The sequence below is a fragment of the Stegostoma tigrinum genome, chromosome 4 (assembly GCF_030684315.1).
Source record: "Stegostoma tigrinum isolate sSteTig4 chromosome 4, sSteTig4.hap1, whole genome shotgun sequence".
Lineage (NCBI taxonomy): Eukaryota > Metazoa > Chordata > Chondrichthyes > Orectolobiformes > Stegostomatidae > Stegostoma > Stegostoma tigrinum.
This window is the reverse complement of record NC_081357.1, coordinates 41,572,976-41,594,490: the sequence shown is the minus strand read 5'-3', so window position 1 is coordinate 41,594,490 and position 21,515 is coordinate 41,572,976. Positions and strand designations below refer to the sequence as shown.

Genomic DNA, 21,515 nt, shown 5'->3' with positions numbered 1-21,515 from the left:
CGATAATTATACGGACATCTGAAAGACCAAGTTCTAGAAATCTAATAATTTGGATATTTCCTGAGAAAAAGTGTTTTCTTTAAGGCTGCATTCTCTTCATTCTCTTTTGATTGATCATAATTATCATGTTCTTCAATGTTATTCAATGATAATCATCACAGATTTTGGAACCTCACATTACGATGAATATTTACTATTTTACATATCAGTCATCACATGATTATATTTATTGTCATATAAGGATGAAATAGTTAATTTGTTGCAAGCAACTCTGAAATACTGCATTTGGAGTGGAAAAAAACGGAATGTTGTATCTACTGCTGTCTTCCAACTGTTGTAGAATTTTGCTTTAAGTAGTGTTACATCTTTGAGTTCTCTTTTTACTTTGAATGCTATTACTACTTTGAATTCCGTTAAAACAATTTGTTGAGATATACCTCCAATATTTTCTTTTAAATCTGCATATCTGGAAAATTCGAGCACAGCTGCACCATTTAAATCTGTATGAAAAGCATTTTATTCAAAAACTCTTATGTAGGTTAATTCTATTGAAATAATCGAAGGTCATACCAGACAAGGTAAACAAGGCCAAAGGAATTACAGACATCCATAAAATATTGCTGGAAACTTCAGTTGATTCATAATTACACAGAAACAAATTATTTATGGTTCCCCACTGCAGCAGATTGCAAGTGCCTTTGCTGTATGTGACAAAATCTTTTCAGATACAACTGGCTCTTTGATCTATATTTGCTTTAGTTTCTAAAACAAATAATATAAATTTTCTATATTTTTACACTGACACTGCAGTCGAGCATGCAGGATTCGATGTTCGATTGAAATATGTTGAATTGATGTATGTTGGTAATTCATATTCTAAGGTGATTTACTTGGTTATGCGGATGTAAAATAGCTCACTTCATCGTTGCAGTGTAAGGCCACTGTAATTAATGAGTTATATTCGGGTTAAAACACTTGAATAAAGTTTCAAACAAAAACATAAACTACAAAATAATTTCTGCCTGAAATTATTTTGGAAGATTTCTGAACATTTTGTGGGATAAGACTTTTTATTGTGATCACTCGAAGCAATATTTGGTGGGAGTATTGCATTATTAATTGTAAGCTGTTAATAAAACAAGCTTCCCAATCAAAATTAAAATGGCAACAAAATTTAAAAGCATCACAAGTAACTCATTTGTTGGCCTCAAGATAGTATTCATGTGTAACAGTAACTGTGGTAGACCAACCGTCTGTCAAACCTAATGATAGTTTTGTGACAGTTGTTCAAAGATTAAAACAAACCACACAAAACATGTGGTAAGTTGAATAAATTTTGTTCCAAGTGAAGACGATGAAAACGTGCAGGTAATTCAGTCGTTCCACGACATGCTCTTAATGTTTTATTGTTGAATCACAGAGATAGTGATTTAAAAAGAAATAAATGCTGAAGGATTTGTTTCTTTTGAGATGTTCTGCATCTTTTTTATACAAGCCCTTGCGTTTGTCCAATTTCTGTGTAACACCTTTCAATCTTTTTTACAATTCCTCACAGATATTTATCAAAAGTTAGAGAAGATAACTAAGCAATACATGTATGAATTGCTGCATTTATAAGGCATTAAACATTCTTATACACTAAATAAAACCCAAAATTTCCAGGTTGAGCTATTTAGTAGGACAAGGGAGTTGAATTCTCTGGGGAATTTCATAGGTTCAATAATGTACTTTTATTCTAGGTTTTTTTTTAATTAAAAGATAACTTTGCCAGAATAGTCAGCATGTTTAACATTCTACATGAGACGAGAAGAAGAATTGTACTCTGTTGTAGCTTAATTTCTAGAAAATCTGTCAGAATCAGGTTTATTTCCCAGATCAAAATGTTTCTTTTTTCTTGCAGGATTCTTCATCCCTAACAATAAAATCTGCATAAAATAACCTGTGTATATTGATATATTTAAGCTGCTTAGGTTGTTCTGCTAATTTTGATGTGGTTGACTTATCACCGATAGCAACAATTTATTCATATAGTATCTTTAGGTTAGTAAACCATCCCAAGGCATTTCATCAAAATATGGTGAACACAACATGTAGCATTGAGCCACGTACGGAGATATTCATTCAGATGACTAAAAATTCGGTCAAGGGAATACATTTTAAGGAGTCACTTAGAGGAAAGAGAGATTGAGAGTGAGCAGAGTAAGAAGGGAATTCCAGAGGTTTGGATGGAGATGACTCAATACACAGGCACCGGTGGTGTATCTGTTATTTTTGAGAAAGCACAAGAGGCCAGAATTAGATGAGCGCAAAATATTTCTGTGAGTTCTGTGGAACTGGATTAGATTACAGAGATAGGAAAGAGTAAGGTTATGGAGTGGTTTGAAAAAGAAACACGAGAATTTTAAAGTCAAGGTGTTGCATGATGGGGTGTCACAAGAAGTCAGCAAGCATGATGGTGATAAGACTTGCAGTGGGTTAAGATGTGGGCAGTAGAAGTTTGCCTAACTGACACAACAGCAGTGATTATATGGTACTCTGATATTTATTTTGCAATGTAATTATTTTTGTTTTAAAGAGTTCTATTACAAGCTCTAAGCTGGAGCTCTTGTGGTGCAGTGGTAGCATCACAAGGTCTGAGCCAGGAGGCCTGAGTTCAAATCCCATCTGCTCCAGAAGTGTAAAATAGCATCTCTAAACAGGTTGATTAGGAAAATAGTTATAAGCTTTAACTTTTCCAGCATTTCTAATATTTTAAGTAGAAGTGTAAATTATCTTTCCCCCTTTTTAAACTGTGTTATTTTCAAGACATTTCATGGCAGGTATCTGTCATGGTTCACAATTACTTTTCTCAAGCTGCCCTCCATTCCTCACTTCATGAATTATGCCTTCAGCATGTTTAGCGATGAATGGTTGAGAGGAGAATGCTCCTCCACCTGGCAGATCATCAGGGAAGGCCAAGGCACTAAACATAATCAGCATGGACACATGTAGCAGTCGGGGTCAGTAACCTCTCAGGGTTCAGGCAGAATCCACAGCACTGCAGGAAATAGACCACTCACCTTCTGGATTCTGCAAAGGTAAGTGCCACTATCCGATCTCTGCTACCTCACAATCTCTAATTCTGCAACTACACACACATGCCTCTTCCACAGCCATGGACTACCAATTTCACTATTTGCAACTCCACTGATGCTGGCAGCCTCTTAGTAAGTGCAAAGTGAGTGAGTACTAAGAAATGAAGTTAAAGGCCATAAGATGTATCCAGAACAGATCTGTGACATAATTGTGTATCCCTGTGTACAAAGCGACCTGGGAGAAGCATGCAAGTCAAAGATGAAGTGCTGAAAGGCTGGAGTGGATTCTGAGTCGGTCATGAGTCAGCCATGATAATGTGGTGAGATTTGTCGTTTGCCAGCCCTGAATTCAGTGGACGAACGATAAGGAAGTACGCTGTCCGTAGAGCATTAAAAAACATGTTAGTGAAGGGAATTAAAGTGGCAACCCAGAGAAGTAAGCTGCATCCACTAGGTAACCCCTTTAACTTTCGGGTCAGAAATTGTTGCTGTTTAGTTTCTCAGTAGAGAATGGGAAAATTTGCTGCATGTACGGGAGACAAGTTGAGGTATTATTGAGAAGCAAATTACATGTAAGGTAGGTCGTCAGCCGTCTTTGATCAGTGAGATTCTGATCTCACCATTGAAACTTCAGGGATTATGTGGAAACATTTTTCTTAATGTTGAGAGTCAGGTTTTTTCATTTTTGGTCCATATTTCTGCATTTGTCACCAATGCCTAAATTAACCAAGGAATGGAAAAATTCCTCCTAAGGTTTTTACATTTGACTGACATACTGTGAGCTCAAAGTGATACAAATACCTCAATTACCAAAATAAAGATACTCAGCTCCTCAGTGTAGATGTATTAATACCTAGTCTGAATGCCTCAGTACAAAATTAAATATTTAAAAACCCAAGTAAAGAGAAAGCTTTAAAAACTTCTGTTCTTGACATCTCTTTTGTTGATTTCTTACATCCTTCGTTTCACTTTCTCACTTCTGTGATGACATGATGTTTTCAGGAAAATCTGCATATGGAGAATTTTCACATATTTTGTGCAATGTCCATTTAAGATCAAAATGAAATGGGAGTATTCTGCAAAGGATTAAATCAGCTTCCTACCCATCTCTGTGTTGCCAGAAAATTATATCATATTGCTAACAAAGCTTCAGCCCTGTCTTCCAAATTCTTTATAGAAATTATAAAGAGTTTAGATCCCTGCACTGACCCCTGTGGCTCACCACTTGTAATATCCAGCCACTCAAATAACTTCTTCAATGAACTCCATTAAATAAATTAAACATGATTTCTCTTTGACAAAACCATGTTGTGTCTACCTGATTACCTTGAACGTATCCAAGTGCCCTGTTAAAATGACTTTTAGTAATAGCTTCCAATATTTTCCCTGCAACACATGTTAAGCTAACTGGCATGCACTTTCCTGCTTTGCCTCATTCCCTTTCTAAATCAATGAGTTATGTTAGCTATTTTCCAATCAAAAGCAACCTTTTCTGAATCTAGTAATTTCGGAAAATTAAAACCAATACATCTATTGCCTCACCATGTCTCTTCTTTTAAGACCCTAGGATGAAGTCTCTGAGGACATGGGCACTTGACAACACACAAATCCAACAATTTGTACTCAGTACTACTTACCTGATGGTTGTAATTTTCCTGAGTTCCCTCCCTCTCTTCAGGTTCTGATTTACAGCTATTCTGGGATACGACTTGCATCCTCTCTTGTGAAAGACAAAGCAAAATATATGTTTAATTCATCAACTTTATTTTTATCCTTCAATAATAGGGGAGCCAAAGACCTAGTGGGTATTATCACTGGACTGTTAATCCAAAGACCCAGGTAACGTTCTAAGGATCGGTTCAAATCCTGCCACAGTAGATGATAGAATTTGATTTCTATGAAAATTAAGAGTTTAACGATGACTATGAATCCATTGTCAGTTGTTGAACTATTTAAGGAAGGAAATTGCCATCCTTACCCGGTCTGGCCTACCTGTGACTCCTGGCCCCTAGCAATGTGGTTGAATCCTAACTACTATCTGGGCAATTAGGGATAGATAATAAATGTTAGTCGAGCCAGTAATGCCCTCTTCGCATGAATGAATAAAAAAAAGACGAATTCCACAGACTCAATTACCTACAGGACCAACATCTTCTGCTATCTCATTTCTTTTTTAACTATCTGAAGAGATATTTCCTGTTTGTTGTTATATTTTTGTCTAACTTTTCTTGTACTCCATTTCCCCTCTTTATTAATCTATTTAGTAAATCTTGGCTGTTTTCACCATTTTTCCACTGCAAGAGCAATCTGGCCTCCTTGTCAAAGCCAGTCATTGTCACCTCACCTCTGAAATTCAGCACTTTTGTCGATTGCCCAGAAACTGAACATCGTAAGCATGTGCTGCTTGGTCGCACTGTTGGCAGCACTTTCCATTACTTTACCGGTGATCGAGAGTAGACTGATGGTGTGGGAAATGGCTGGCTTGGATTTGTCCTGCTTTTTGTGTCCAGGATGTATTTTCAATATTGTGTACATGCCAGTGTTGTAGCCTTTGCGGAGCAGCTTGGATAGAGGCTCAGCAAGTTCTGGAACAAAAGTCTTTGGTATCACTGCCAGAATGTTGTCAGGGCCCATAACCTCAATAGTATCAAATACCTCCAGCAGGCTCTTAATGGCAAATGGAGTGACTGAAGACTGGCATCAGTGATGCTGGGGACTGCTGGAGGAGGCAGAGCACTCCTGGCTGAAAGTTGTTGCAAAAGCTTCAATATGATTACCTTTAATGCTGAGAATCTTTCTGGAAAGAATCAATTTATCTCTTGATGCCTTTGAGCAGTTAACAAAAGTTAATTCAAAGGTTGTGACAGAGGACTTAAAGATCAAATTGAAACCAAGAGTGTGGAAAGCAATAGATGGTAGAAGTAATATTGAGGCACCTGAAACTTAAGGATGAAGGGATGGTTGTGCTGATTTTCAGGTCACTTTAGCGTAAATTGAATTAGAAATGGAGGGAACTAAAGTTTGAAAGAGAAAAGAAAAAACGACTAATTCAGTAACAATGAAAGGACAAAGAGAAATTTAAAAACAGCTTGAGTTTAAAAGAGAAAGATAACAAAGAGTTATGTAAAAACTTGAATTGGAATTAGAATGGGAGAAGTTTGAAAGAGAGGAAAGGAATAAGGCAATAGACAGGATTTGGAAGGAGACAATATTAAAGAGACAGCATAAAGACCAAGGAGTCCAAAGATGCACAGGTTAGGTGGACTGGCCACGCTAAATTGCCTGTAGTGCCCAGGGATGTGTAAGTTAGATGGATTAGCAATGGGAAATGCAGGGTTGCAGGGTAAGGGGTTGGATCTGGGTGGTTGCTCTTCAGTGGGTCGGTGTACACTCAATGGGCTGAATAGCCTGCTTCCTTGCTGTAGTGATTGTATGATTCTGTGATGAATGGAGGAAAACGGTGAAGGTGGCACAGAGCCAACGCTTGGTTCTTTTAATTCGGTAAAGAACATTGGATTGATACCTAAATTCAGTGAGAAAGAAGTGGAAGTATACTTTGTGTTATCTGAGACAGTTGGCATAATATTGAAATGACCCAAAGGAGACTACAATACAGTGTTCTCATGCAAAAGGCTTTAGAAGTATTCTGAAATATTTCAGAAGAGCAATCAGGTGACTGTGACAGAGTAAAGAATGATGTTTCTCAGTACCTTTGCATTAATATCAGAAACCCAGATAGAAATTTTAAAATTTGAAAATAAAACAGATACAATCAGTTGTGGAAAATGTTGAAGAGAGAAAGATGTATGTTAGGTGATGTAAATCCACAAAATTTGAAGATTACGTCAGGTCTTTAAGGAAGTGGGTCTATTGGTGGAAATTTAAAATCATGTTCCTGTGGGAATAAGGTCCTACCTGGATGAGTGTAAGGTTTATAAAAATAAAGGATGTTGCAGAAATGGTGGATGACTACAAACTGACACACAAGTTGACTCAGAAATAATGGGAACTACAGATGCTGGAGAATCCAAGGTAACAAAGTGTGAAGCTGGATGAACACAGCAGGCCAAGCAGCATCTCAGGAGCACAAAAGCTGACATTTCAGGCCTAGACCTTTCATCAGAGAGCTCTCTGATGAAGGGTCTAGGCCCGAAACGTCAGCTTTTGTGCTCCTGAGATGCTGCTTGGCCTGCTGTGTTCATCCAGCTTCACACTTTGTTACACAAGTTGACTCATATTAGATACAGACACCAGTTTGAAAACTTAGAGAAATTAGACGAGTAGATGATTTGATCATGAAAGAAAGGTGGTTATGGTGAGAAAGGCGGCAAAGCCAAAAAGCACAGAGTTGTTATGCTGCAGAAGGGGGCTACTCAACCCATTGTCTCTGCATTGGTTGTGTTTCCTTGTGCTAATCTGTCTTCCTGCATACTGTTTCTAAGCAGAAGAAGAGACTGAAGCTTTTCAGGTTACGATAAGAGAAAGTCTGGAAGGTAGGACTGATTTAGTGGAACATTTGTTACTTTTGACGATATGAAGTTTGAATTTTAGAAATGAAATAACAAATCTATTACATGAATGTAGTTGCAATGTGTTCCTCCTAAAGAATACAGTTTTAATGTTTTTATGACAAGTTATTAGTTTCTCCTGTGTTTACTGATGGAGTAAATTTAGGGTGCAGGAAATTATCGAAATTTTCTGACTAAGGATGAAATGCTTAGTTTGACAGATGAGGCAAGCAAATTTATTGTTATCCTTAAAGATAAAGAAGTGTGCAGTCAATGCTGGTGACAAGTGACATGAAGTTCCGTCCAGAAGTCTTGCTGAATGATACAGGGTGCTGACGGAAATTGCTTATCTGCTCCTTTTATACATTTACTTAAAATGTGACCATGTTAATGTTACCTTGTGTCTTGGTTGTAATTTTATTGTTGAAGCAGGTATTTCTCATTGGGAAATGGCCTGGCTGGAAATGAGGTGATTTCATGAAACTCTGATAATGCTGTTGAAACGGAAGCCTTATAAGCAAAGCACAGTGACTTGGAAAAACTACTTGTTTTGCTAAAATTGACATTTTATCTAATGGCATCAGAAGCTTGGTCTGGCAGTTTGCAAGGATGTTTGAGCATCAGGCTAAAAAGGAACTGTCCATCTCCAGTTGCCTCTGAGAAGGTGCTGGTGAGCTTCCTTCTTGATCCACTGTTGATCCTTTGGTGCAGGTACACCTCCCGTGCTTGTGGGGAAGGAGTTCCACGATTTTGACCTAACTACACTGAAGGACCAGTGATATATTCCCAAGTCAGAATGGTGAGTGCTTGGAGGGGAACTTGCAGGCGGTGGTGTTCCCATGTATCTACCAATCTTGTCCTTCCAGGAAATGATGGTTGTGGGTTGGTAAGGTGTTGTCTAAGAAGCCTCGGTGAATAATTAATATTTTAGCATATTTTTGCCTTATTAATAGCAAATATCTATTGTTTTTGTATTTCTTTTATCTTATTTTGTCAACTGCTTTACTTCTTTTTTGCCCCGTACTTGGTACTTGTCAAGATATAGAGCATTGTTCAAAATTTGTCCTGATTGACAGTCATCCTTAAGCCATCTCCAAAAGTTAATTACCAGTCAATCAATATGCAAGACCTCAACAACTAACTTAGTTATATCATAGATACCATCAAAGTCAACTTGGAAATGTTTATTTATTTAGCTGCTCAAACTGAAAGCAGTCTTCAATAATTCCAGTAGCAAAACCATTTCCAACACATAAAATATTGTCAGCTTGTAAAGTGCTAAGATATATTTACATACAGTGATATGTGCAGCATATTTTTAAAATAAATTAGCATTTTCAACGACATTGTTGACATAGGTAAGAGCAAAAATTACATCATTCATTTCTTTCTATGTCAGCATAATACTTTTGTTTGAAAATTGGTAATACCTCTATATACACTATTTAACTACCTATTTTAAAGTATGTAAATTATTGAGACAATGTAAGAGAGGCCCATGTTATTCATTATCTCCACCGCTGAATGTGGGCAGAGGTACCATTTTTAACTATGTTCTGGCTGCATCTGTCCTGAGTGGATGGTCTGAAACACAAGTCTTCAAAATCTGGACCAAGATCAGGTAAGGCTGTGTGACTGCCCCCCTACTATTTGCAATCTACTTGACAGTGGTTATTCACCTTATCAAGCCTCGAATGCCTTCACATTGATTGATTGATTTATTGTTGTCACATGTACTGAGATACAGTGAAAAGTGCTGTTTTGTGTGCCATTTGGGCTGATTGTGCCATTTAAAGTGCACCAAAGTGGCAGAACAGAGTGCAGAATACAGTGTATTAGCCACAAAGAAGGTGCAGAGTGAGAGAGAGGGAGAGAGATTAACATTGACATTTCTGAGTTATATTCAAAAGTTTAATAACCACAGGGAATAAGCTGTCCTCCAATCTGTTCAGATGTGTATTCAAACTTATGTATCTTCTGCCCAATGGAAGAGGGTGGAAGAGAGTATAACCAGGATAGGAGGGGTCATTGATTAGGTTGTTTGTGTTCCCAAGGCAGGGGTAAGTATAAATGGAGTCAATAGATGGAAGAGATAATGGGAACTGCAGATGCTGGAGAATCCGAGATAACAAAGTGTGGAGCTGGATGAACACAGCAGGCCAAGCAGTATCTTAGGAGCACAAAAGCTTTGCCTGATGAACAGGGCTGTGTTCACAACCCTCTGTAGCTTCTTTCAGTCTTGGGAAGAGCAGTTTCCACACCACGCTGTGATGCATGCAGGTACGATACTTTCTGTGGTGCATCTATAAAACTGGTAACAGTCGTTGTGGACATGACAAATTTCCCTGTTGTGCTTTCTTGACTGTTGGGTAGACATCTGTGGACCAGGACAGATTGCTGGTGATCACCACTCTCAGGAACTTGACGCTCTTTACCATCTCTACCTGAGCACCATTGATGCAGACAGGGCGTGCCCTCCACTCAGCTTCCTGAGGTCAATGACCAGCTCCTTCATTCTGCTGATGTTGTTGGGGAAATTGTTGTCTTTACACCATGCCATTAAGCACTCACTTTCTTTCCCGTTTTCTGTCTACTTATTGTTTGAGATCTGGCCTATAATGATGGTGTTGTCAGCAAACTTGAAATTTAGTTGGGACAGAATTTGGCCACTCAGTCGTGAGTATATGAGGAGTGCAGTAGAGGACTGAGTACACAGCTTTCAGGACAATGGTGTTGAGGATTAGGGTGAAGGAGCTGTTGTCACCCATTCTTACTGTTTGCAGTCTATGGATCAGGAAGTCGAGGATCCAGCTACAGTGTGGGGAGCTGAGATCTAGTTCCAGGAGTTTAGAGATGAATTTGTTTGGAATTATTGTAGAAGACTTGTTATCCAAATATTCCAGAGGTGAGTGCAGGGACACTGCTGCGGACCTGTTGCAGCAGTAGGCGAATAGCAAGGGATCAAAGCAGTTTGGTAAGCTGCAGTTGACGTAAGCCGTGACTAAGCTCCCAAAGCATTATGGAGGTCAGAGCCACCAGGCAGTAGCCATTGATTGATTAATTGAGTGAGGCGGGCTGCATGATTTTTCTTTGGCACTGGGATGATAGTGGTCTTCTTGAAACAGGTGGGGACTTCAGGACAAAGTAAAGACAGGTTGAAGATGTCTGTGAATACTCCTGCCAGCTTGTCCACACAGGATCTGAGAGCACAGCTGGGTACTCCATCTGAGCCAGTCACTTTCCATCAGTTTACTCTCATGAAGACTGATCTAATATGTTTGTGGCTCTGACCATTAGTATAGATGCAATTGAGGGTGTTGGGACATTTCACTGACCTTCTGTTCAAAGGTCATGTAGAAAACATTGAGCACATCAGGAAGGGATATACTGTTGCCCACGATTCTTTTCGACTTTACTTTGCAGCTCATTATAGTTGTGTAACCTTTGCCACAAATGATGGATGACTGTGTGGTTGGTTTGGGTCTCAAGTCCAGTTTGATATTACCTCTTGGCATTCCTCATTGCCTTGCGAAGGTCATACATGGATTTCCTGTATAGATCAGGATTGTCCGATTTGTATGCCTTCATTGATCTCCCAGTTCATCCATGGTTTCTGGCTGTAGTACATCTGGATTAACTTCTTTGGTGCACAGTCTCCTACACACTTACTAATGATGTCTGTGATGGTAGTAGCGTATTCGTTTAGGTTGGCTGCTGAGTTCTTGAATATGGCCCAGTCTACTGACTGTAAGCAGTTCCTTATAAGCCCTTGCGTTGCCTCAGACCAACATTGCACTACCTTTTGTACTGGGTCCTCAAGCTCCAATTTCTGCTTGTAAGCTGGGCAGAGGAGCACAGCATTGTGGTCTGATTTTCCAAAATGCAGGCAGGGGCTGGAGCGGGTAGCATCTATTATGGTTGTATAGCAATGATCAAGGATGTTCATATCTGGATTAGTATGTTTGCTGATGACACAAAGGTTGGAGGTGCCATTGATAGCATTGAGGGCTATTGCAGGCTTCAGGGAGACATTGACAGAATGCAGAGCTGGGCTGAGAAATGGCAGATGGAGTTCAACCTGGATAAATGCAAGGTGATGCATTTTGGAAGATTGAACTTAAATGATGAATATAGGATTAAAGGCAGGATTCTCGGCAGTGTGGAGGAACAGTAGGATCTTGGTGTTCAAGTGCATAGCTCCCCCAAAGTTGCCACTCAAGTGGATAAGGTTGTTAAGAAAGTATATGGTGTTTTGGCTTTCATTAACAGGGGCATCGAGTTTAAGAGCCACGAGGTTATGCTGCAGCTCTACGAAACACTGGTGAGAGCACACTTGGAATATTGTGTCCAGTTCTGGACACAATCCAGCCCTATTATTGGAAAGATGTGGAGGCTTTGGAGAGGGTGCAAAGGAGGTTTACCAGGATGCTGCCTGGACTGGAGGGCTTGTCTCACGAGGTGAGGTTGACTGAGCTCGGACTTTTCTGTTTGGAGAGAAGGAGGAAGAGAGGTGACCTGATCGAGGTGTACAAGGTAATGAGAGGCATGGATAGAGTCGATAGCCAGAGACTTTTCCCCAGGGCTGGATTGACTGCCACGAGGGCTCAGAGTTTTAAGGTGTTAGGAGGAAGGTATAGAGGAGACGTCAGAGGGAGGTTCTTCACCCAGACAGTTGTGAGCGCATGGAATACTTTGCCAGTGGTAGTCGTGGAAGCGGAGTCATTAGTGATATTTAAGTGACTGCTGGACATGCACATGGACAGCAGTGAATTGAGGGGAATGTAGGTTAGGTTATTTTTTTTTGGATTAGGATTATTCCACAGCACAACATCGTGGGCCGAAGGGCCTGTACTGTGCTGTACTTTTCTATGTTCTATGTTCTACCTCTGGTGGGAGAGGAGACCTGTTGATGGCATCCTGATAGCAAATTCTTGTGCTTGGCCTGGTTGAAGTCATGAGCTACAATGAGCAAGGCCTTGATATATTCTGACTCAAGACTGTAGCATTGCATACTTCATCAAGTGCACTCTTCCGCGTGGAGTGGGATGTACACTGCTTCCAGGTAGTGGAGGTGAACTCGCACAGCAGGCTGTAGGGACAGCACTTTACTGTAACATATTTTAGGTCCAAGGAACAGTAACTCATCAGGGTCACCATGTCTGAGCACCAGAAGGTGTCGGTTTGGAGGCAGACCCTACTGCCCCTTGCCTTACCTGACAACATCAAGTGATCCATTCAGTGAACTGAGAAACACTCAGGCTGTAAGGCACAGTTAGATGTAACAAGAGTGAGCCATGCGTCTGTAATACAGAACATGCAGCAGGCTCTCTCAGTTTCATTTGGAAATGAAGTTGAGCTTTAAGTTCATCCATTTTGTTCTCAATGGTGTCAACTCCTTAAACTCAGTCGCCTCCATGTAAAACTAAACTCAATGATATAAATATACATGATCTACAGTTTGCAGATGAATGAAGTTTCTTTGCCCATTTTGCAATGGATTTGGAAGCCTCTCGTCTACTGTTCAATTCTGTATACACAAAACTTAGCCTTTCCTTAAACAAAAATCAGATCAACCACATCTGGTATTCTACCTCCCACATATGTTGAAAGAGTGACTTTAAAAAATGTTAAGGGCTTTCTGTATCTGTCTGCCTCAAAAGGCCTCCATTGAAGATCCAAAACCAGGTCAATTGTATCAACGCAACTTGCAACAAACTATGGCACAAAACTTTGACAATAAAGGGGTCTACAAGTCATTCGAAGTCCCAGCCTACAGATCAGCTGACACCATCACTTTCCTCTGCCACAGCGAGATCTGGATTGTCTATAGCAACACAAGAGCAGCGGGGACGTTCCATCAGCAAGGCCTCTGCTGTATCCTCTGAAGTCTGTGAGAGGACTCGCCATTTTGAAGCCACCTGCAAAAGTTTTCAGGCAAAACTGCAAAACCTGTTTTGGTGGAAGGCACACTGTGACAAGATAGCCAAAAACCATCCTTCCAGCCAATCCTGTTTCATCTAGTTTCAAACAGCCAGCCTTTCAAGACAGGACAAAGCAAATACTTCAAGTACAATTGAAGCACTCCTTTGAAGTGTAGCAACAGTGACATGAGGGTGATCTCTCCGAGGCTCTATGCAACTCTGGGAAAACTTCTGTATTCTTTTATTCAAATCCTCTTGTAATGAAGTTCAATTTTCTACTTGCCTTCATAATTGCTTAACCTGCATGTTACCTGTCAATGAATTATGAATGAGACCCCCCCCCCCCCACCCCCATCAAGGTTCTTTTATATATCAGTACTTCCCAGGTCTCTGTATTTCTGTTTTTCCTACCAAAGTAGATAACCCACAGGTTTACACATTTTGTATGTACATATGACATATTAGTTATCAGCAAAAGTAAGCCTTCAAACAACATTGTTAATTATTCCTCATTCCCACCTATTTCTGTTAGCCTTTCACCCCTTTGCTTATCAAGATTGTACCTCTATTGTGGAAAATATTTAAAGACTCTGCTTCCACCTCATTTTGAGGAAAAGAGTTCCAAAGAATGTAATCTTTGTCCAGAAAAAAAGACACTTTATCTCTGTTTCTCAAACAGGTGAACCCTTCTTTTTCTCTTCAGTGGAAATACCCTTTCCATAATGTAATAAATGTGTATAACATATTATTATCATTTGGGAATATGAGTATTTTTCAAATAAGTAATAGGAGTAATCAGCAATAGGTAATAAGAGAAAAAAAGTAAACTATGAAAAAATACTAGTGCAAAATATGAAAACAGATGACAAAACTTCTTTAAGTATATAAAAGGGAAGGGAGTAGCTAAAATGAATGTTGATCCCTTGGAGAATGAGAGTGGAAAGTTAGTAGTGGGAAATACAAGAAATGGTGAAGTCACTAAATCAATAGGTTCCTTCAGTTTTCACAATGGAGGATACTAACACCATACCAGAACTAACATGTAAAGCAGACGTTACCAAAAAGGAGGAATGTAGAACAATCATCATCACTAGGCACTGAGCAAAACCATTGCAATCAAAGGCAGATGAGTCCCCAGATCCAGGATGGACTACATCCTAGGATCTTAAAGGAAGTGGCAGCAGAGATAGTAGATCCATTGGTTCTAATTTTCCAAAATTCTTGGATGTGGGAAATGTTCCACTGGACTGGAAAAATGCCAAAATAACACCCTTATTCAAAAAGGGAAGGAGGCAGAATGTAGGAAACTATAGACTAGTTGGTTGAGCATGTGCCATTGAGAAATTGTTAGAATCCATTATAAAGGAAGTAATAGCAGGACATTTGTAAAATCAAAACACAATCCCATCATATTCTGCATGGTTTGATGAAGGGTCAATCATGTTTACTAATTTTCTGGAGTTTCAAATGGTCAATGGGCTGAAAAATGGCAGATGGAGTTCAATCTGGATAAATGCGAGATATTGCATTGTGGTACAACAAACAGGAGCAGGGCTTACACAGTAAATGGTAGAGCCTTGGGTAATGTTGTAGAACAGAGGGATCTAGGGGTTTAGGTACATAATTCTTTAAGTTTGCCCCGTATATAGACAGGATGGTTAAGGAGTCATTTAGCAGACTTTACCTTCATTGCTCAGTGCTTTGACGACAGGAGTTAGGAAGCCACGTTGAGGTTCTACTGGACATTGTTGAAGTCTTTTCTGGAGTACTATGTCCAGTTCTGGCCGCTGTATTAGAGAAGGGATATTATTAAGCTAGAGAGGGTTCAAAAGAGATTTACCAGGATGCTGCTTGGTACAGAAGGCTTGAGTTATGAAGAAAGGCTGGATAGGCTGGGACTTTTTTCACCGGAGCGCTGGAGGTTGAAGGGTGACCTTTCAGACATTTATAAAATCATTAGGGGTATAGATAGGGTTAATGCTAGGTGTCTTTTCCCTAGTCTGGGGGATTTCAAGACAAAGGGGCATGTTTTTCACATAGAGGGTGATTTACATGTGGAATGAACCTCTTGAAGAAGTGTGGAAGTGGGCACAGTCACATCATTTAAAATACATTTGGTTAAATATACAAATAGGAGAGGTTTGGAGGGATATGGGCCAGAAAAAGGCAGGTGGGATTAGTTTAGTTTGGAATTATTTTCAGCATGGACTGATTGGACCGAAGGGTCTGATCCAGTACTGTATGACTTTATGACTCTATGTAACAAGCAAGGTGGATAATAGGGAACCTGTAGATGTGGTATATTTGGATGCACAGACGCCATTTGATAAAGTGCTGCACAAAAGGTTAATACCAAGTAAGATCACATGGAGTTGGGGGATATTTATTAGCTTTGATAGAGGATTGGCTGGCCCACAGAAACCAGAGAGTTACGATGAATGGGCCATTTTCTATATGACAAGATGTAAATAGTGGGGTACCACAAAGTTCAGTCCTTTAACTCCAACTGCTTCAAATTTATATTGATGGCTTGGATGTAGGGAGAGAAAGTACTATTGCCAAATTTCCAGATGACATTAAAATAAGTAGGAAAGTAAGTTGCAATGAAGAAATAAGAAATTTACAAATAGATATGAATAGACTAGGTGAATGGGCCAAAATTTGTTAGGTAGAGCTTAACATGGATAAGTGTGAAGTTCTCCATTGTAGTCGGAGGAATAGAAAGGCAACTTAACAACTAGATGGAGAGAAAATTCAGAATGCTTTGGTGCAGAGTGACATCAGTAACTCCATCCAATAGTCACAGAAAATTGGTATGCAAGTACAACAGGTAATAAGGAGGGAAAATTGAATTTTAGCCGTTATCACTGAAAGAAGAGGGTATGAAAGTAGCAAAGTATTGTTACAACTGTGCAAGGTAATAGTGAGTCAGCATCTGGAGTATTGCTTACAGTTTTCGTCCCCTTACTTAATGAGGGATGTAGTTATATTGGAGGCAGTTCAGAGGAAGTTCACTTGTCCAGAGATGCGGGGAATGTGTTATGAACAAAGATTGATCACTTTAAGCCTATGCTGTCTGAAGTTTAGAAGAATGAGAGGAAATCTAATGTAAGATGCTAAGAGGGATTGACAAAGTAGACGTAGAACGCATGTTTCCTCCAGTGGGGCAATTGGGAACAAGAGGTTATAGTTTTAGGGCAGGGGTAGCAGATTTAAAAGAGAGGAGGAAAAATTATTTCTTTCAAACTGTAGTGAATCTCATTGTGCGGTAGATGCTTAGATATTAAATAAATTTAAGAGGAGATAAGTAGATTTTTAATTTGAAATGTGTTGAAGGGTTATGAAAAGTTAGCAGGCAAGTGGAACAAACATAAGAAACATAAGAAATAAGAGCAGGACTGGGCCATCTGGCCTGTCAAGCCTACACCACCATTCAATAAGAGCATGGCTGATCTTCTCGTGTACTCAGCTCCACTTACCAGCCCACTCACCATATCCCTTAATTCTTTTATTGTTCAAAAATCTTCCTGTCTTTACCTTAAAAACATTTAACAAGGTAGCCTCAACTGCTTCACTGGGCAGGGAATTCCAAAGACTCACAACCCTCTGGGTGAAGCAGTTCCTACTTATTCCTAAATTTGCTCCCCCTTATTTTGAGGCTATGCCCCCTAGTTCTAGTTTCACCCATCAGTGGGAACAACAGCCCTGCATCTATCTTATCTATTTCCTTCATAATTGTATGTGTTTCTGTAAGATACCTCCTCATTCTGCTAAATTCCAAAGAGTACAGTCCTAATCTACTCAATCTCTCCTCAAAAGCTAAACCTCTCAACTCCTGAAGCAATCTAGTGAATTTCCTGTGCACCCCCTCCAGTGCCAGTACATCCTTTCTCAAGTAAGGAGACCAAAACTATACACAGTTCTCCAGGTGTGATCTCACCAGTACCCAATACAGCCACAGCATAACCTTCCAATTTTAAATTCAATCCCTGTAGCAATGAAGGAGAATATTCCATTTGCCTTCTTAATTACCTGTTGTACCTGCAAACCAACTTCTTGTGAATCATGCACAAGGACACCCAGGTCCCTCTGCACAGCAGCACACTGCAATCTGCAAAGTGAAGTTGAGGCAGAGATGAGATCTGCCATGGTCATATTGAATGGCAGAGTCGGCTCAATGGGGCTGAATTACCTCCTACTGCTCCTAATGCCAATGTTCTTAAAATGGAGGCTGACGAGTTTGTTTTTGGATCCGTGGAAGATAACATTTTGTTAAAAACAGGAAAAAGTTATTTGGAAAAGTAACCTTAAAACATCATTTCCATGAAATGTGATTTATTCAGGGCTTATAGGGATACCTGTGGTATTAATTGATGAGCTTTTAATCTGCTGAATTTATGATATACAGAAAAAGGAAAATTAGGGAGCACTGGATCATAAGTTTGTATTCAGATCAGAAGAATCAGGCATTTTAATTTTATCTTACAGAAAAATTGGGCTTTTAATTCTAGTAAACTGTTTTGGCTGAGCAGAAAGCTAGGTTAACTTGTGAAGCCCCCAAACTATCAGAGTTTGCATAGAAGTTACAAGCTGTTAGGATTAAAAGAGATTGAGGCATATGAGCTAGAAAAAGACTTAAAACTATTTCAGCAGGCCCAGAAGGAAAACTGGAAAGATCTAATCAAGTAAGAAATTGAAGAGTTAGGATAGGAGTAATAGTTCACTCAAATTGAGTATCTGAAAAGGATATTACTGAGACAAAAGTTGAATCTGTGGTTTTGCGAATTATGTTTTCAAATTCAATTTCATATTGCTCGTTTTTTCTTCTTTTGTGTAACAGACCCATGATCAATTGTTAAAGAGCATTGACAGCCTTGTATGAATATGTTCAGTGCCTAACTACCACTGTGACCAATTTTAAAATGGAGCTTATGATCCGTAACACTTTGTTTCCCTCTGAAAGCTGACTGATCCAGTATTGACATCAACTAGGATCATAACAGCATCTACCCTGTCAAAATTCCCTCGGGAAAAAGTGGAGCAACAAAATAATTACAATGACTATCATTACAGAATAAGGAATAAGGAAGCTAATGGGGCTAAAGGTCAATTAGTCTTTGGACTTGATCGGTTACACCGTGGGATATTATTGTAAATAGTTACAGAGATGGTGGATGAGCTATTAGTAAATTTCCAAAAATCCTTAGATTCTGAAAAAGCTTCAGAGGATTGGAAAACTGCCAATGTAACCCCCATAGCCTAAAAGAGGAGACAAAAAAATGTTAATTCAAAGCCAGAAACAGCTGTCATTGTGATTTAGAAGTACATAGTATGATCAAACAGAGTTGGCATGGCAGCATGAAAGGGAAATTACGCCTTACAAATTTATTCAAATTCTTTGAGGGGGCAATTCCAAAAATCTAATATATGTTCAATATGTAATAGGAAAGATTATTTCAAAGGGAATGTAGTACAAAAACAGGAAAAACTTGCTAAACCTATGTAAAGTTATAGTCAGCATACTGTGAACAGTTTTGGTTCCCGTATCTATGTAAAGGCATCCCTGGTACAGGAGGTGAACATGGGAATGTTCATTAGACAGCTCACAAGTAAAGAGGAATTTTCCTATGAGGAGAGTTTGGGCCTGTACTTATTGGAATGGGGAAGAATGAAAGGTGACTTTTTTGAACTATTCATAGGAGGCTTGACAGGCTGGAAGTTGTGAAGTTGTTTCTCCTTGTGGGAGAGTATAGAACCAGAGGGCAAAATCTCGGAATGAAAGGTCACCCAGTAAGCATAGCAATGAAAATGAATTTTTTCTCTCAAAGTGTAGTGAATTTGTGGAATTCTTTACTACAGACGACTGTAGAGGCTGGGTCATTGGATATATTCAAGACTAGGATAGACAGATTTTTAATCAGTAAGGAAATCAACAGTTACAGAGATAAGTCACAAAAGTGGAAATGAACATTATCAGATTAACCATGATATCATTCAATGTTGGGCAAATGGGGCATAAACCCATTCAGCGCTGACATCTTAGCAAATTTAGCAACTGTACCTTAGGTCCCTTCATCAAAGTCATTTACATAATTGCAAAAAAAGTTGAGGCTACGACACTGATTCCTGTGGAGACCACTTAGATTAGATTCCCTACAGTGTGGAAACAGGCCCTTCGGCTCAACAAGTCCACACTGTCCCTTGAAGCATCCCACGCAGACCCATCCCCCTATAACCCACACACCCCTGAACACTATGGGCAATTTAGCATGGCCGATCCACCTAGCCTGCACATCTTTGGAATGTGGGAGGAAACCGGAGCACCTGGAGGAAACCCAAGCAGACACGGGGAGAACGTGCAAACTCCACACAGACAGTCGCTCAAGGCTGGAATCGAACCCAGGTCCCCGGTGCTGTGAGGCTGCAGTGTTAACCACTGAGCCACCATGCCACCCCTATTCACAATCTATGTCAATCATTTTGATGTGGGAAGAAAATCCAAAATCCAAAATCCACAATCCACTTATTGCATCTTGCCGACCAGAAAATAACGCATTTATGGCTGTTTCTTTTTAGCTAGTCAGTCTTCTCTCTGTGCCAACATGATATCCCCTACAACTTTCCCTTCTGCCAGAGACTTTGATGTGGCACCATATCAGAAGCCTTTTGTAAATCTAAGTAAAGACATCCACTTAATCTAAAGTATCCTTAGCTCATATTTCATCTGTTTTGTTCTTGCACACTTTGTCTAAATCCCATGGAAACAACTTTGCATCCCCCTCATAACTCACATTCTCACCTAATTTTCTGTCATCAGCAAATTTGGAAATTTTGGATTTTCTCCTTACATCAAAATGATTGACATAGATTGTGAATAGCTGGGGCCAAAGCACCGATCATATTGGTCCTTCACTAGTTACAATCTGCCAACCTGAGAATGACCCATTTATTCCAACTCTTTGATTTCTGTCCATTAAACAATTCTCAGTCTGTGTGAACATACCATTCCCAAACCCATATGATCAAATTTTACAAACCTCCTGTATAAACCTTTGTTGGAAGACATCTGAAGATCCAATTACAGAGCATCTACAAGCTTCTCCTTATCTATTCTTCTAATTATATCCTGAAAAAGCTCAAAACGTTTGTCTACATATCCTTTATATTAGATTTCAGCATTTCTTATAATCACAGCTGATGTTATTACTGGACAAGTCAGATCCCAGACTGAAACCTTGATAGAACGCATTTTGGTTTTCTGTTTGAATTTACCAAAGTGGTTTTTCACTGAAATACAAGAGCACAATGCTGCAGTTTCAGATTTAACAATAGAACAAATGTTTATCATGCAAAACAAATGAATATAAATAGGGAAAACCAAATAATGTAGCATAAATTTAAAGAATTTGATCAATCCCGATAAAACTGTCCTTCATAGTACTCACACCAGAGGAAATTTCCTTCTGTTTCACAACCATAGAGCTTAATTTAAATGTGGCTTCAGTGGTCCATCATGGGAACCTGAAAGGCTCTTCCTGGGTCCTTCGTACACCTGAGCTTACAGTTATACAGTTTAAAAAAAACCCTTCGGGATTTTAGTACTTAAATGAAACTTCTTACATTGAGGTAACTCTTTCTCAACAGTTGTAAAAAACTATCATCTCTCATGAGAGCGACTGGATGCCATGATTAGTGATAGTCTGCTCTAAGTTGCGCAACTTCACCATCACAAAGTTCCATTGACTTTACAGTGAAAAGTCCAAGAGAAGTAGGAGGGCAAGAAGAGACAAACAAAAGAGGCCTTTTCAGGTAGAACAGGTTGTGTAGAACTCATCTGAATATAATTGCAGTGATGGGAACCCCAATCTCCCAGGCCATTATACAATCACACAGTTTTCTATCCCTCTCTCCCTATCAGAGTATTTCTTTGGGCACAGTGCAAACATGAAAGTCACTAGAGTGTGAAGAAGGATTAGATACGTGTGTACCAGCACCTGAAAGTTTTCAAACAC

At 39.4% G+C, this 21,515-nt stretch overlaps 1 protein-coding gene across 17 annotated transcripts in view; it reads left to right on the top strand.

Annotated features, from left to right (window-relative positions):
• eya4 (EYA transcriptional coactivator and phosphatase 4) overlaps positions 1-21,515 on the top strand; it is a 526,724-nt gene that overhangs the window by 263,286 nt on the left and 241,923 nt on the right. The gene's annotated exons all lie outside the window — the stretch shown is intronic.